This window comes from Protobothrops mucrosquamatus, unplaced genomic scaffold, assembly GCF_001527695.2.
Source record: "Protobothrops mucrosquamatus isolate PMUCROS unplaced genomic scaffold, P.Mucros_1.0 scaffold197, whole genome shotgun sequence".
In the NCBI taxonomy this organism is placed as follows: Eukaryota; Metazoa; Chordata; class Lepidosauria; order Squamata; family Viperidae; genus Protobothrops; species Protobothrops mucrosquamatus.
In genome coordinates, this window is record NW_015386553.1 from 36,788 (window position 1) to 55,514 (window position 18,727).

Consider the following 18,727-nt stretch of genomic DNA (forward strand, 5'->3'; position numbering starts at 1 on the left):
AGACAGGCCATTGTAGGGGTCTGAGAGCCAACACCTCGTCCATCTTCAGTCACTTCGCCCTCGTTAAAGACTGGCCAGCAAGAGGGGGCGTGTCAAGTTTGACTACTTGGTCTCAAGAGCAGGCATCCAATGAAAACCCATCTGTGAATTCTCCATCTCCGTACTGAGAAAAGGCGTTCAGGTAAGACAACGCCCCTTCCACCTCCTGCAGGATGAGATGGAGGATAGGAGGGCGAGTCGCGAGCCAGGTGGAGCCGGACGGGAGAAATGGAGGGTGGGGACATGACTGCTGGGTTACAGCCCGAGCCGGATTGGATGGGGGTGAACAAGGAGCAGAGGAGGGGACAACTAGATGGCACTTGTGTGCCAGGTGAGGCTAAGGGTCCTCACGGTGCACGGACACGGAGGAATGGGGGTGTGAGTGTCAGTGCAAGGACAGTTAAAGAGAGTGATGAGGAGCACACATCGATTGGTTATCCAGGACCCGTCACGAGATCTAGGGCCCGGGCGCAGGCGTTGGCTGGCCTATAAATGGTTTCTCCCACTGAGTTATTCTTTACCCTGACGATGTTGGTAGGATCCATGAAAGCTAGGTCCTTTTTAATATTCTTTTAAAGGTTTTTAATGTTTTATTAAAACTTTTAACTGTTTTACAACCTCCTGGTGCTCACGTTTTGTTTCCTATTATATGTGTGTGTGTGTGTGTGTGTGTGTGTGTGAAGCAAAATAAGGTGATATATACACACTTATATACATGCACACACATATATATACATATATATATATATCTCAATATTCATGTACATATGCAAATGATCTGATTAATAATTTTTCATTGATTAAGTGTCCTAGTGATTCAAATGTGTACATGTTTCAGCTACAAACGTTTTATTTCATAATATCTTAAGAGATGAAAGAGTCCATTTAAGCCATTAAGTCTGCACTTCTTTTTCAACGCAAGATTGATTTGAGGGTTCTATCTTTGTCAGTTCATGATCTTAATGGCAAAATGCAAGAAAAATATATCAAAAGGGTGACTGAGTAATTTCTAAATTACTTAGATGATATGTGAAGTCCTATTAAATATAAGCCATGATAAGTAATTTATACTCAATGCATTGTGTCTTTTTCACTGTCTTTCTGATCTTCAACTGGTGTTGATATGTAAACCGTTAAGTTTCATTTGCTCATATTGCGCATGCGAACCTGTCCTTGCTGCCACCTGTCTGTTGAGTCTAAAAGGTTGACCGCTGTAGTGCAATACATGTTCATACAAGATATATAGCTTTTTATGTGAGACTCATACTGGGAAGGAGATTCCATGACTCAGCTGGTTCTCTCTTCCAGTCCCTGAGAAACCACTGAATGGGACTGAATGGGGCACATGAGGTGTTTCTCCTTCCTGACCCTTTTAGTACTAATAAAAAATATTTAAAAGTAGGGTTAAAATTAGAGGTCCTTGGTACTCTCTGAGCTTGTTGTTTTTTGTGCAGATTTTTATTACTCAGACTAGGTAATATCAACATTAGTGAGCAGTGGGGTTTACTGTCAGTTTATATTCTAGTTTCTTGCCCCTGTCCGTGTTGGTGGGAGTGATCTTAGAGGTTGTTTGGTTGAGCTGTTTACTGTTGGCTTCTTTGGCAATTTCTTGATTGGGGTATTACTGTCCGAAATGGTATAGGGTTTCCTGCCTGAGCAAGGGGTTGGACTAGATAACCTCCAAGGTCCCTTCCAACTTTATCATTATTTATTTTAAATCAGTAACTCTTGCTTTTCTTATGTAGATATGTGCTATTTTTATCCATTGAATTTGAAATAGTAAATAATACGTGTGTGTGTTTTCAGTGAAAATGAAGAGTATATAGTATATACAAGTGCACTGCAAGATAATTCAGGTGATAATTACTACTTGGAACTAAGAGTTGGGGAGGAAGCTACCTTCTGAATGTTAAAGAAAGTATTCACTGCTGGGGATTTATGGAAAATGGGTTTTGTTTTTGACTTAGAACAAAACGATATTTTGGAACATTTCAAGGTAATTGTGTTTTATTAAAGCTTGAGACAGCTTATCTGTTCTATGTTCTATTAGAACAAATGTCACAATATTTTGAGTATCATGCCAATAGATTATGGGAACTGTAGTTAATTTCTTTAATATGGCTTCTAACTTTCAACAGTAAATATTACTTATCTGAAGTTAAGGTTTATTTCTGCCTGTGGGGCAAACTCTGACAATTAAAGCAGTAACTTCAGTGATTTCAAAAGATATGGGGAAAAATACCCAATTCCTATTATATTTTGTTGTTTTTTCTGCTTTTTGGGGGGACTTTCTGGTTTGTCTCTATACTTCATTTTTATAACTGATTTACTATTATTATTTTAACTGCATGAGAACCTATTTGCACAAGAAGTTCTGAGCTGGAGTTTCACCAAAACTGAATACACTAAAGTGATTACTCTCTGTGATTTGAAAGTTATATTTCAGTTGATGTAGAGTAAAATTGTATTTGCCTTCTTGCAACCAAATCAGAGTGTTAGTGTACTGCTTCATGTCTTTACTGAACACTCAGGGCCAATGTTTACTGTTTCAGTTTGAGAAAGAATGGAAAAATTTAGGATGACAATTCTGGGGGTAAGATGAGTTTGATGTTTATGAATATGATAATAGGTGGGACTTTGGGATACCTTTTCCTATCAAAACACATGTTAATTATAATCACTGCTTGCTCTTCACAACACAGATTTGTAGAAATAAATATTGCCAATGATCATGAGGCTGGAAAATACTATAAAATCATTGCCAATGTCATTGATATCCATCAGTCACAGTCAAGCAGGAGGAATACAACTCAAGAAAAGGCTACACTGTTGTTACTCTTACCAGGGTTGTGAGGTAAATTTTTATCAGTAAAACTCACACTGCGAATTGATGGAAACCAAAAACTTTGGAAATGATTTTGTGGCTCTTTCTAGTCCCGTTTTCATTGGTAATGGGTCTGCAAAGCTGAAGCACAAATGATTGTGGGTTCATAAATGAACCTACTACAGAATGGTTGAAAAAGAACAAATTTCATGTTTCAAAATGGCTGAGTTAAAGTACTTAACTCTGTTGAAAATTATCTGAAGTAAGCAGTTCATACCAGAAACCTTCAGAGTATCAGTGAGTTGAAACAGTTTTGTAAAAAGGAATAGCTCAAAATATATTCAAGATGATAGACAGAATTCACAGGTAGAGGAAAAGTTGGTTGAAGTCATTACAGTTAAAGGAGATATCAGCAGTTTTCCAACACAGCTTAAATTGATTCAGTGTGTTCAATAAATATATGAGGCATCTTTTAAATGCACACACTGATTTGTGTGCGTTTGATTAGAATCTCTTTATCAATTAATAAGATATTTGAGGAAGCACAGGTCATTCTATTCATCACAGTCCTTATAAAAGTTCTTTTAAAAAAAAATAATTTTAAGAATTTTAATTACAGTAGTAAAAACTAATACAAATTAAAGAGAAAGAAAACAATGTAAAGAAAGAATACAAAGTATAGGAAAAAAGAAGAAAAAAATACAACAAAAAGGGAAGAAAAATATAAAGAAGTGACTTCCAACCTTCATCACAAGCATAAACAAATTTAATAATTCTTTGCCCAGATCCTATCCCTTTTCTATAAACAAATCCATAAAATACCAACTTCGCTGGTGACAGCAAAAAGTCCATAAAGGATTGCCAGAATGTTGGTGGGGAAGTCTTATTTAGTTTAGTCAAATAAAACAATATTATATTCTTTTTACTTCTAACAGTCAATATTTAACTAGACAACCTGTGATCCATTGGGTCATCCTTTCAGAGTTATTTCCTTATCTGATTTCTCAATGCCTTCAACAATGGTAGACTTTCTAATGTACTTGAAAAATCGGACCCTGCTTTCCAACTATAGCAAAAAAGTTCAACAGTTCCACTAAACTTTTTAATTTTTAATTGAATTGATTTTTAATTTAACCTCTTTGCCCGAAGGCCGCTAGTCATTCTTTTGCAGCCCTAAGAAGAAGGCAATGGCAAACCACTTCCCAAAAGTATTGCCAAGAAGACTGTGAGTTAAGACTGACTCAAAGACATAGATAGGCAAATAATATCTTTCTTTCAATCATCAATCAGCAAAACAAAGCTTTGAAAAACAGGTTTACAGCTGATATGATGAAATGATAGCACAAAATATATACTACAAAAATTGATTAAAAATTACCATTACAAACTATAAAATCATAGACTAATATAACTAAAATTATTAAGATTTTAAACATGAGAATTAATATAATGAACATTTGTAAAGTTTACATGAAGCTGTGTCTCTGTATTATTTATTACATTGATTTATACAGCAGCATGTCTTGTGAATGTGACTCTTGAGTGGCTGGTATGTTAAAATAATATTTAAAAAAACCCAGTGGTCATTGAGGGTAAAAGCAGTCAAAATAAATGAAAAAGACAATCTATAATTTTAACCATTGTCTGTCCACTGCAGGATGACGGCTTCTTCCGCTTGTTTCCAACCAAACTGAGTTTTTGTCAATTGGGCCTGTAATACTTGTTGATGTCGTCGATCCAATAACAATGTTTTTTTCCTAATTCTAAATTGAAAAAGACAATATAGAATTACCTTTATATGATGTTTTGTTTTGTGGGGGACATATTTTTCTGCCCCTGTTAGCAACCTATAATTTAGTAACCCCTTCCCTCAGTGCTCCAGTTAATTATGTCCAGAAGAAATCCAAACTTCACTACTGCAGAAAGAAACCATCTGAGCTTGGAACTGAAGCTTAGTCTTCACAGGTTCACTGCTGAAGTCCACACACTCTTTTTTCTCTGACATCTTTTATCAAACAGATCATCAATGGTGTTCTCTTCTGTGCATCATGATATTTTACATACTATGTAGTTTAAACTGCTTCTATTATGACCTGCCAAAAATTGCTTATACCAGAATCTATAATTCGGGGAGAACACCATCCATCCATCCATCCATTCTTTCATTCTAGTACTAAAAAATCAGTAGAGAATTCTGAATCTGTTTCTCCCTAATGGGACAAGCCCACCCCACTCACACCAGCAGATCACTTTGTAGGAGAGATGGGTGGCATAAAAATTAATAAATAATGGTAATAATAATTCTTTGGTGGCTTGTCACTGAATGTCATTGGTACAGTTTCTGATAATCCAAAGGATGGAAGAAAAGTGGTTGAGACTCTGAGTGGATCCTACTAGGTTGCCTGTGAAGATTGTAACAAAATATAGTATAATTGTAAAGATAGAGAATTATATTGTGCCCTTATTATTAAGAGACTTCTCATTCAATATTGGAAAGATAAATTTATACTCCCAATTATTGGCTGCATTTATGTATTTATGCACATGCACCTTATGTATCTTGCATCTTATGAATGAGTGGTATGTGGATATGGACTGTATATAAACAGAAAGGTTACAGATGTATAACTTTTGTGTTGTTGTTTTCTATATCATGATTCCTGTTCTGCTTATTTAATTAAAAGCACTGAAAAAAGAGAATTATGTCCTGTGAAGGTTAACCTTAGTATGGGTTAAGATTTTTGTTTATAATGAATTTGGTGAATCATGCAAGATTACAAGTGACTTGATTGTGTTAAATTCAACTTGTTTTTCCAAATTTGTTGTCACTAAAACAGGCTGCTGTTATGAATAATTGATTGAACATTAAGTCCATGTTTAGATCCTTAGTTCTTGGAAAAAGGTGAAAAAAAATGTGGCACTATATTTGGAAGTTATAAGAAGGACTGAAATGGCATGTAATTTAATTAACACGCTTCCAAGTTTGCAGTCTTTCTCTCTGCATCACTGTGCTTAACTAAAAGTATTTGGATATTTTATATATTAAATTTCATTCAATCATACGACAGTATTTTGATTATAGTCAGAGATGACGAACTATGGAATGATTGGAACCTGGAATGTTGAAAGTTAGAAGTCTTAGAGCAGCTGGTAAGGTTTTAAAGTTACTTCTATTTTGAAACTCAGACAGCATAATAATAGTTCGTTATTTTCATATTTGTTTACCAAAATATTATCAGTTTCAGAAGAAACTATATAGCAGTGTATTAAAAGTTCTGTATATTTTATATTACCTTATTGAAATACCTTTCAGTAGTAATATTACGAGGCACATGTTATGTGAAATAATAGATATAACATGAGGGAATAATCTGTTTAAATCTCAAAATTTGCAAAATTTTTGAGTTTGGTGTAGTGACTAAGATGCTGGGATAGAAACTAGAACTAGGTAAGTTCTAGTCCTGCCTTGGACATGAAAGCTATGTGGTTGCTTTTGGTTCAGTCGTGTTGTTTTAACCTTAACCTGTCAAACTTATTATGAGAAAAATATCAGGTGGGAACATTAGGTACAAATGGTCCCTGCTTAACGACCACTTATTCAGCAACCATTCAAACTTGTGGTGGCATTGAACAATAATAATAATAATAATGATAAAGTTGGAAGGGACCTTAGAAGTCATCAATGTCATGTTCTGCATGTCCTTAAACTGTGGAGGGCATCAACCATACAAAACTATAATGTACTTCCTGTGTTTCTTGAAGGCAAATACAGAATGATTTCATATGACCTAAGACCATGCTCTTGTAGAGAAGGATTATCAAGTTCATGTCCTATTATTATCCATTATTTTACACATACTCGGCCGCTTCTGATATATTTTATGTACAGTTGTTATTATCAGACCAAGATGATTCCATTTCTGTGCTTGTGGTCAAATTATGTTACAATGACTATAAAATTAAATACTCATTGATCACTTCAATGATCTATTCATGGTTTTATGGCTGCCTCCCTTACTGGTCTCATCGTGGATCCCCTATATCAGGGGTGTCAAACTCAATTTTATTGAGGGCCACATCAGCATTGCGGTTGCCCTCGGGGCCGGGTGAGTGTGGCCAGGGTGGGTGCAGCCTACTGGGTGGGCATGGATGGAGTGGGTGTGGCCTACTGGGTGGGCATGGCCAGCTCTACATCATTCGCGTCCAGGGTGCCTGTGGGGGCCTGGGCAGGAATGGGACAGATCTGAGGGTCTCTGGCAGAAGAGGGTGGGACCGGGGCAAGCGCCAAGGCATGGTCCATTTCTTCATTTTTCACAAAGGGTGACACCTCCCCAGCAGGCACCCAGGGGGCAGGGCCGACACGGCAGGGGCTGGTTCCTCGCTGTTTCCAGATGGCCTTGTGGAGCTGAATACATTTCAGCATAGATGGCCACCACAAAATTGTACATTGGCTCCGGGCCGGCCTGGTGACCAAAACTGGATGCAGTATTCCAAGCGTGGCCTTACCAAGGCATTGTAAAGTGGTATTAATACTTCACGTGATCTTGATTCTATCCCTCTGTTAATGCAGCCTAGCACTGTGTTGGCTTTTTTGGCAGCTGCAGCACACTGCTGGCTCATATTTAAATGATTGTCCACTAGGACTCCGAGATCCCTCTCACAGTTACTACTATTGAGCAAAGTACCCCCTATACTATACCTGTGCATTTGGTTTTTCTTGCCTAAATGTAGAACCTTACTTTTTTCACCATTGAATTTCATTTTGTTAGATAGCGCCCAGTGTTCAAGTCTGTCCAGATCCTCCTGTATCCTAAGCCTGTCTTCTGGAGTGTTGGCTATTCCTGCCAGCTTGGTGTCGTCTGCAAATTTGATGAGTTCCCCACCTATCCCCTCGTCCAGATCGTTGATGAAGATGTTGAAGAGCACTGGGCCCAGAACAGAGCCCTGGGTTACCCCACTACACACTTCCCTCCATGTAGATGTGGTTCCATTGAGGACCACACGCTGAGTACGGCCGGTCAGCCAGCTACGGATCCATCTGGTGGTGATGCTGTCTAACCCGCATTTTTCTATCTTCTCAAGTAGTAGGTTGTGGTCTACTTTGTCAAATGCCTTACTGAAATCCAAGTAAATTATATCCACAGCATTCCTCTAGTCCACTAATTTTGTCACTTGGTCTACCACTCTAACTCTCTGCCCTGCTCAGGACGAGGGTAGCACAGCGGGAATTTGGTTTTGGAGTCTTTCTGCAACCCTTCTCGCCATTTCTCCAATTCGGGCCAGTTGAATGCTGCCGCTCCACCTGTCCAGACCAGGACTGGGGTCACTCCTTTCATTCAGCCCATTCCTTGGGACGGATCAAGGCTGGTGGGGTTGTGAAACTGCTTTCGGCCCTGGTTGGGGTCCCGCTGATCAATCTCGGCCCAGCTCCAGCTGGCTACTCCATTTCAGGCATCTCCTGAGTCTTCACTACCCCTCTGGAGGCTACCAGAAAGGATGTGGGGGCTCAGGACCCATCAATAGGAATTGAAGTTGAAGAGAGCTAGCTTAGTGTCAAGTTCTGGCTGAGAAGCTCAACAAAGATATATTGCAATCTCTAATGTAAACTTTATTAGGCATTAGCATAGTGGTACAAAGGAAAGCTAGCTCTGAGAATATGGCGGGAAACAGATAATTAAAAGAGTAAATATTTCCCTTCCTTCTTGGACAGTTTAGGTCACATTGTCCAATTAATGTTCCAGCAATTGTTAAGAGAAGAAACTTTCATTCGCCAAAACATCTCTTCCGTAGTTTCGGCTCTCATGCTGATAGGGAGCACCTGTGGATCTCAAACTCTCCCCTTTCTCCCCGTAACTGTAGATTGTAGACAAGCTAGAAGCACTACGGCGGTCCTAGAGACAGTAAATTTCATAGCTTGACATCTACTTTAATTAGAAAAAGTATACATAAAATCACAACAGTTTTAACAGATTAACATTTTCAAAAACTATTAAAGTTCATTTTCTTCTACACTGAAAGCATGAGAGACTATTCCAAATTGTCAAAAACTGTCTTCAAGAAACATTATGGGAGGCATTCAGAGTATATTTTACATTGCCTCTCATCTCATTAAAAAAAACTTCATCTGATCAGAATGTATTACATATGCTTGAAAATAATTTCTTCTCAGGATGGTTACACAAATTTTATAATCAACATTCTCTGTCTGTCTGTCTGTCTCTCTTTCTCATATTTGTTTTAATACCATATTTCTTTTGAATATCATGTAGTATACTGGAAGAGCCTAACTTCTTGTATATATTTACTGTTTTAATTCCTACATTGCCTCTTTGGTCACTTTCTCTATAATTGGCTGATTAAGTACATCCTTTATAAATTATATCATATTTGTGTTGTCAAGATTTCCAAATTTCATGCTTGTCTTCCATATAATTGAATTAACTATTTAAGAAACTGATTTATCATCTCATCCAAAGTTGAGACATATTTCTTTTGATCACCAATGGAGGTTACAGTTCTTTTATCCTGTTGAATTTTTTAATTGCTAAGCCAGTAATTTATTACATCTAATTAACCTTTATTTTTTGTGATACGTTATAGCATTTAATTAGATATCTGTTTTCAAATATCCACTATAGTATCCAAAATTAAATTACAAATTTAATTTATTTTCAAACTTTAAATATTTTGAGTTCAAAATATTGCCCAACCATAGCAGAAGAAAGATTTCACCCTCAGAACAGTTCTGACATAATTGGAGCAGAGAGTCAACATCTGGTGAGGTCAGAATGTACCTGAATGATTTCAGGTAGTCATTGACTCACAACCATTCCTTTAGTGACCATTCAAAGTTATAATGGTACTTTAAAAAGTGACTTATGACTGCTTTCCATTTTTAAGATTGTTGCAGTATTCCTATAGTCACATGGTCAAAATTTGGATGCATAAATTTATGATAGCTGCAGTGTCCTGGGGTCATGTGATCACTTTTTGCAACCTTCTGACAAGCAAAGTCAATCAGGAAGTGAGATTCACTTAACCCTGTTGTCATGGTTCCGACAGATGAAACTCTTCAAAAGAACTTCGAGGCATTATTTACCTTAAAGAATCTTTTATTCAAGAAACAACATTGGCACTACATAGTTGAAACCAAAACTAAATTCCCCTCCCCTGGATACAAAGTAACAAAGTACAATTCCCTCCTCCAATAAACAGTCATTAATCACATTCCCCAATTAGCTTGAAGCGCAGGCTTTTTCCCTAGCTCTCCAGCCCGCCAAAACACTATCAGTTCTGGGCCCAATGTCCTTGGGTTCCGGTGGCTGATATTATTGTTTTGATTAGCTGAACTCTCATCCCTATTCCCCCTCCCACCATCAACTAATTCTAAAAGCAATAGAGAAAATGGCTGCATTTCCATCTATTGTCAAAGCAAGAACATCCGATATTAGCAGCATTGACAACTGTTACTAACCTCACAAATGCAGTGATTCACTTAACAGCTGTGACAACAAAGGTTGTAAAATGAGGTCAAACTCACTTAAGAATTGCCTTGCTTAGCAACAGAAATGTTGGGCTCAATTGTGGTTGCAAGTTAAGGACTACCTCTGTACTTTTAAAAACCTATTAGGTAAAAATTAGATAATAAAAAAACCCATATTAAGCTACTTAGAAACAAAGGAAAAAAGAGTTCTATAGAAAACTGGGAAGAACCCCCCCCATCTAACTTTCTAAAGATACCTTAAATATCTCATTTAAAAAAATTAGCAGGCCATTAAAATTATGTGTTTTTCAATTATTCAGTTTTTAAATAATGAATTGAAGTTTGATCAGATAGAATCATTGTCTGGTCTTCTACCTTAGATGAAAGCCAAGACAAATTTCTCAAATATTTGTTCTTTTCATAAACATAATCATTCACTATTTAAAATATTTAAACGGCACCCTCATAGGCATTGGTCTCAAGTACACATCATTCTTGGTCTAAAATTTATCATCACTGTATTATTTTTTCTCCACAAACCTGAGGATATTATCATCCACTTCTTAACCTCCTTTTTCACCTAGGGCAGTGATTGCAAACCTTTTAGAGACTGAGTGCCCAAACTGCAACCCAAAACCCACTTATGCATCGTCGAGTGCCGGGTGGGTGTGGCCCATTGGGTGTCATGCCCAATTGGGTGAGCGTGGCTGTGGTGGTAACAGCAGACTGGGATTAAAAAGTTCAATCAATTTCAACTTTGCAAGATCTTTTGAAATTGAAATTGACTGATTGAACCTTTTTTTTTTTGCACACGGCGGCGAAGGCCTAAAGCGAAAAGGTTTTATAAAACCCAGCTGAAGGCCTAGGACTGGGGCGACATTGCGCATGCCCACAGAGAGGGCTCTGAGTGCCGCCTCTGGCACCCGTGCCATAGGTTCGCCACCACTGACCTAGGGTAATACATTTTGAAATGATCTTAATCACTAAACTAATTATTTTCCTTTTAATAATTTGTGAATGATATACAAAGCCCAATTCTTTGACTGTATTATTTGAAACATTCTTATGCAATATGAATTATTGCAGGTAATACCTTTTGTAATTTTCTTGTCAGTGTAATTTTTATAGGGTATATAGTGTGTAATTTCTCTGATTTGAAGGTTTGCTCTTTTTTTGATTATACTGCTTGGTTAAATCTTAGCTAATTTTCTAATGTTTATTCTGCCTCACTGCTTTTTTATGTGTCACATCTGTTTATGGCATATTTATATGGAGATTACCACAATGATGTGGGCATTAAATTTGCTGCAACAATTTCTGCAAACATTTTTCCTTGATATTACATAATGAAACTTGAATTGCACACAAATCACATTGGTGATTTTCAGAGTTGTAATTTAATTATCTATCTTTACATATTCCATTACTATATGAAAAGTTTTCAGTATCTTCTTTTTAAAAAATAAAAAGGATAAGTTTTGCTATTGAACTATCATGTCAAAATATTTACAAGTAATTTAATGAAACTAATTTCACATTTAATTTTGTTGCATATAATATGTGAATTACATTGAGCATAATTATGGAAAGTTATTGATGGAATGACTTTTGAATGATGCTCCGGCATATGTAATCTCATATTATTAATTGTGCTAGTAGTTTATTCAGAGATATTCCCTCATTGAACGAAGCAAAAAAAAAATAAATCATGCCTTTATGTACTGCCCATACAGTTTATGTTCAGCTTAGTAGAATGCCCAGAACATTCATTGTCATAGAGGACAGTTGATTTGCTTTCTTCTGTTATTAAATTATTCAGATATTAGGATGGAAATTTTTTTGAGAAACAACTTGAAAGAATAGGAATATATTGCCACATATGAGTTCTGTGAATGTGTTTGTAGGGATAGTGAATAATGAAGCAACAAAAGAATATTAAAACAATATAAAAGAAAATAATAAGAGTGGCTTATTAGAGCAGGACGCCATTAGATAGCTTGCAGTACAGGATATGCTAAGTTTTGGAAGAACCAAATTTAGAAAACGTATAGAAATAAAAGCAGATTTGTAAAAAGACAATCTCTCTTAGATATAAGATCATATGGACAGATATTAAAAGGATTTGAGGACAGACATTATACAGTGAGCAAGCAAGACCAAGCAACTAAATTTCATTTTTAATGTGTGCCATTGTGCCCACAGTAAAAAATTGACAATAAAGTCAGTCAGTCTGTCTGTCTGACTCTGTCTGTCTGAAGTAATTTAAATGGGTTTACATTTAACCACCAGAGGGTATTGCAATGTCTATGGAGATTCTCCAGCATGACGAATGGAGAATCCACCAATGGGTTTTGCTTGTCTTCTGCCCATATAGATTAAGTCAGCCAAAGTGCCACACCCCTCTTCCTGGAGCAAGACCCCAGTCTCGACTTAGTCTTTAGCCCGAGAGGACACATTCATCTTGGCTCCAGGATCAGATGACTAGATCAGGTCGTATTTTAAATTTCTTACCTTTTTCCTAGAAGGGGGAGAGTGGAAAACGAACGTCTCAGCGTGGGCAATCAAGGCAGCCATATCTAACTCCTTTTTCGCTAGGACTTCGTTGCTCTGGCTGCGCCAACTCCAGGCCAGGATCTCCCCAGAGGAGGAGAGAACTGACCATGATTTAAGGAGGTTGGTGGCGGCAGCTGAATTCATGGCAGATTCATCATTACACACCGCAAACTACTCTGCCAGGGCAATAGCGTCCAACATCACAGCACGCAGATTACTGTGGCTCAGACAATGGCGAGCCGACATCAAGGCTAAGTGGCGGTTGGCGGCTGCGCCTTACATTTTCAATACAAGGCCCTACCCTTTGGACTTTCTTCGGCCCCCAGAGTATTCACAAAGGTACTGGCGACACTCGCCGCACATTTACGAACCGTCCCCGTGTGCATCCAGTGTTACCTGGACGACATTCTCATCCAATCATCATCCGTTCAAGCGTCACAGTCAGAGCTGACGCTGACCCTAAGAGCCCTTCAGGACCAGGGGTTCTCAGTAAACTTCCAAAAGAGTCAAACGGTTCCGTCGACCCGTCTTCTTCATCTGGGAGCCGTGATAGACACATTGAAGTGCGAGGTCTATCTCTCTCGAGAACATCGAAACAGCATTCGAGCCCTGGTCAGTCAGATTCGAAGGAAACGGGCCACCACACTGGCCACACTCTCCCACCTGCTGGGAAAGATGATCTCATGCATAGCAATAGTGCCCTGGGCACGACTACACTCCAGAAACCTGTAATGGTTCCTGTTCCCGTTTCAGAAAATAGGAACCAGTTCCTCCAACCAGAAGGTAAGAATGCCACCAAGGGTCCTGAAGTCGCTCCAATGGTGGTCGTCCCCACCAGTGGGAAAGGGACACATGTTCAAGGAACCCAGCTGAGTCATTCTGACCACGGATGCCAGCTTACTTGGCTGGGGAGCACACCTGCAATCACAACTGGCACAGGGCCAATGGTCCAAAGTGGATCTGAGACACAATATAAACTGGTTAGAGCTCAGAGCCATATACCTGGCCCTCCGCCACTTCCGCAACTCAGTGGTCTATCTCTCTCGAGAACATCGAAACAGCATTCGAGCCCTGGTCAGTCAGATTCGAAGGAAACGGGCCACCACACTGGCCACACTCTCCCACCTGCTGGGAAAGATGATCTCATGCATAGCAATAGTGCCCTGGGCACGACTACACTCCAGAACCTGCAATGGTTCCTGTTCCCGTTTCAGAAAATAGGAACCAGTTCCTCCAACCAGAAGGTAAGAATGCCACCAAGGGTCCTGAAGTCGCTCCAATGGTGGTCGTCCCCAGCGGTGGGAAAGGGACACATGTTCAAGGAACCCAGCTGAGTCATTCTGACCACGGATGCAAGCTTACTTGGCTGGGGAGCACACCTGCAATCACAACTGGCACAGGGCCAATGGTCCAAAGTGGATCTGAGACACAATATAAACTGGTTAGAGCTCAGAGCCATATACCTGGCCCTCCGCCACTTCCGCAACTCAGTGGCAAATCAGCACGTCCTAGTTCTCATGGAAAACATGGCGGCAAAGGCCCATGTCAACCGACGGGGGCACATGATCCAGATCCCTCATGACCGAGGCCCAATCGCTGGGAAGCTGGGCCGAGAACAACCTAGTCTCCCTCAGGGCCGAACACATATCAGGAGAGGTAAATCAGCAGGCGGACTTCCTGAGCAGGGCAACAGTAGACCACTCAGAGTGGAGCCTGCATCCAGCTCTCTTCAGAGAAGCATCACAGAGGTTCGGCCATCCAGTGCTGGACCTATTCGCCAGTCCCAGGAATGCCCAGCTCCCGAGGTTCTTCTCCCGCTTCCCATCACCAGGGGCGGACAGAGCAGATGCGCTCCGGGGACATTGGCCGAGGCGGTTACTATATGCCTTCCCTCCTCTTCCTCTGATGCAAGCAACCATCAGAAAGATTCTGCAGAAACAAGCAGAGGTGATACTCATTGCGCCACACTGGCCAAGACGGCCATGGTTTGCCGACCTTGTAGGTCTTTCAATATCTCCTCCATGGAGGATTCCTCACAACCGAATCTCCCTCAGCCAGGGGCCTCTGCAACACCCAGAGCCACAGTGGCTCCAACTAGCCACCTGGCACTTGAATGGAGCCTCCTAGAACGGGAGGCTTTTCACCAAACGTCATTAACACGATCCAGGCCTCAAGAAGGCCTACAACTAACAGAATTTACGACTCCACGTGGAGAAATTACTGCAGCTGATGTGCAAAGCAACAGTTAGACCCTTTTAAAATTGCTATTCCAAGGGTCTTAGACTACTTGTGGGAGGGACTTAAGAGGGGTTTAGCACCCAACACAATTCGCAGACAAGTGGCCACCCTGTCCACTATACTCACATATGGCAACTCTGAACCACTGGCCAAACACACAGTGGTGCGAGCCTTCATCAAGGGTGCAACGAACAACAGACCATCCGTGGTCCACAGATATCCCTCCTGGGATCTGTCCAAGGTCCTACAGGCCATCACCTCATCTCCATTTGAACCTATCTGGACCTGCACCTTATAATACTTGACACTTAAGGTCGCATCTCTGGTCATCGTTACCTCAGCTAGACATATTTCAGAGTTAGCAGCACTATCGGTTAGGGATCTGCATCTTCCACGCAGATAGGATAGTCCTACGTCTGGACCCCTCCTTCATCCCCAAGGTCAATTCCTTATTCCACAGAACACAGGAGGTGATGCTACCAGACTTTTGCCCTCAGCCCTCTCATGAATTGGAGCGCAAATGGCACACTTTAGACGTTTGTAGGGCCTTAAGGCAGTGGTTCTCAACCTGTGGGTCGGGACCCCATTTGGGGTCGATCAACCATTTCATGGGGGTCGACAAGCAAGGCTGTCCGCCATTTTTCCCCCTTTTCCAGTGGGTGCCTTACCTCCCTTGGGCTGGGCCAGCTGGTGGTCGGCCTGCTCCGTCTCTGCCGCTTGCCAGCTACACCTCGGCCGGCGCCGGGGGCAGAACCACGCATGTGCGGCGCTCCCGGGCAGGGAAGGTCCTCGACTTACGACTGGTTGGGTAGTCCTCGACTTATGACTGGTTTAGTCGTCGACTTACGACCGGTTTAGTCCTCAACTTATGACCGGTTTAGTCCTCGACTTACGACCGGTTGGGGTCGCGGCATTAAAAAGGTTGAGAACCACTGCCTTAAGGCAATACATAAAGCGAACTGCACCCTTCCGCAAATCTGAGGCCCTGTTCGTATCCTTCCATTTGCACTCAAAGGGGTGAAGGCTCACAGCGTCCACAATCAGCAGATGGATCAGGAACTGCATAGCAGAAGCATACCAGAGGCAATCGCTCTCTGTGCCTAAGCAAATCACCGCCCATTCCACTTGCAGCACTGCGACAACAGCAGCATGGGCGACTCAGGTGCCGATTGAGGAAATATGTAGGGCGGCGACGTGGCCGTTGCCGCCTCCTTTTGTAAGACACTACAAGTTAGATAAGTTCGTATCGGCGGAGGCCTCATTTGGCAGGAGGGTCCTCCAATGCGTAGTATCAGAGAGTGGGACACAGACCCAGACGGCTTCCCACCCACAGGGACAGTGAGGCTTTGGTAAGTCCCATTGGTGGATTTTCCACTCGTCATGCTGGAGAAGGGGCGTTGTCTTACCTGAACGCTTTTTCTCAGCATGCCGATGGAGAATCCACTCCCACCCCTAGGACCAGTCAGGTCCTGTGCTGGGAAAGGATCGAGCCAATACACTTGAATCATAGCCAACAGCTGCGCCTCAGTCGAGACTGGGGTCCTGCTCAAGGGAGAGGAGCATGGCAATTTGGCTGACTTAGTCTATACGGGCAGAAGACAAGCAAAACCCACTGGTGGATTCTCCATCGGCATGCTGAGAAAAGGCGTTCAGCTAAGACAACGCCCTTTCTCAGTCACCCAGGTCATGGTTGTCCGAAAGGTGCTTTTTCAGAAGGGAACTAGATTTCTTGTTTTTCTTCTAAGACATTTTGCTTCTCATCCAAGAAGCTTCTTCAGTTCTGACTGGATGGTGGGGAATGGAAGGATTTATATTCCTTGCAGACAGCTGGTCATTTGCATTCCTTTAGAGAGTCATTGAGGTCATTTGGAGGTTATCTATGTCCTTGGGGTTATTTGCGTAGTATAAATGTGTGCGGGAGTATGAACAGATTTCCAGAAAACATTGCAGACTACAAGAACCATTTGCACTTCAGTTTAAGATGCAGACAACACAGACTCATCTCCAGTAGCATGCACCTGTCTTCTACTGTGAAGGGACACAGGGCAGAAAACATCCTCCAGCCACATTTGCATTACTCAGGTGACCCTGAGGACACAGATAAACCTCCAGATGGACTCAATGACTCTCTAAAAGAATGCAAATGACCAGCTGTCTGCAAATCCTTCCATTCCCCACCATCCAATCAGAGCTGAAGAAACCTCTTGGGTGAGAAGCGAAACATCTTCAAAGAAAAACAAGAAAATCCAATAGCCTCCTGAAAAAGTACCTTTGGGATGATGCAGTGTCAATGAATACCAGAAGATAGTTCAGGAATATAAGATAAGAACTTATGTAAGTACAATTATTTTACATATTGTTTGATCGAAATAATTTTCAAAATGTTTTATTTCCTAAAAATGGATATGTAATGCATATATTTGAACTTATACTCAGGCCAACACATAGTAACTTTGATCCATTACAAAAGAGTTGTGTGAGTAAATGTAGTTGGGTAAGCTTTCTTCTGGGCTGTTTCAGTATAATTATAAACCTATCATAGACATTCTGAATTAAATCTCTAAGCAGAATAATGGAGCATATGCTTTGTATCCAAACGTTTCCAGTTTTAGTTACTGGTAGGGTCTGCAGTGGAAAGAATTAGTTTTGTTAAAGAACCTGGAAAATTATTGCCGATCAGATTGGATATTGTGCTACTAGATAGATATAAAATTGATATAATCTCATTATGTTCTTTAATCGGACTTTGCGCTGTTTTATATTCAGTTTTGAAAAGATTCTTTGAAATATGGCAAGTGCTGCACTATCCAAGAAAAACCTCCAGTGCTGTTGCAAGCATATACTGCATCTTTTTGCAACTTTTTAAACATTATACAATGATGCATTATACAATCCTATTCTGAAATACAATTTTCTAACTGCCTATTAAGGATGTGCAAAGCTTATTTACACATAGCACAAGCTGGTTACTGATAGTTTGTGTGTGACATTTAGCATTTTTTTCAATTAGTGCAAATGAATATTGTCTTTTAGGCATCTTAAAATATTTGCTATTATTAAAGTTTCTTCGAAACAGCTTTTGAAAAACTTCCTTATACTGCCATATTTATAAGGCCTGGATAAAACCTTAACTATGAATCAGGATATCCTTAATGAAATGTTAATTTGGCCATGAAATTTGTGGATGCGTGTATGGTAGCCGGTATGTCTCATTTTTAGTCCCCCATTTAAAATATAAAGGATATTAAACATAATTTATTTTGTAAGAATAATAATTGCATTATTATAAGAGAGCTTCGTATAAATGTGAACTGCTTAAATATACCTTTGAATTGTCAGAATGTTGGATGGCATCTTGTAATTAATATGGGGGTGTCTGAAAATACCTATCTATTAATGATCAGTTAATATGGGGGTGTCTGAAAATACCTATCTATTAATGATCAGACTCTTAATTTTATTCTGTGTAATAATTGTAAAAGTAGTATTATTATACTAAAATCCATATTTATGAGGCAGCTCAAAATGTTTTCCCTCATTTTCAATTGCAGTTTAAATCAGATTTAATTTGTAGCCTTATGTTTCTTGAG

General features: G+C 40.1%; 1 protein-coding gene across 1 annotated transcript in view; it reads left to right on the forward strand.

The window, feature by feature from the left end:
- Positions 1 to 18,727, forward strand: part of DYRK1A (dual specificity tyrosine phosphorylation regulated kinase 1A) — an 88,906-nt gene that overhangs the window by 7,181 nt on the left and 62,998 nt on the right. The window lies entirely within an intron of this gene.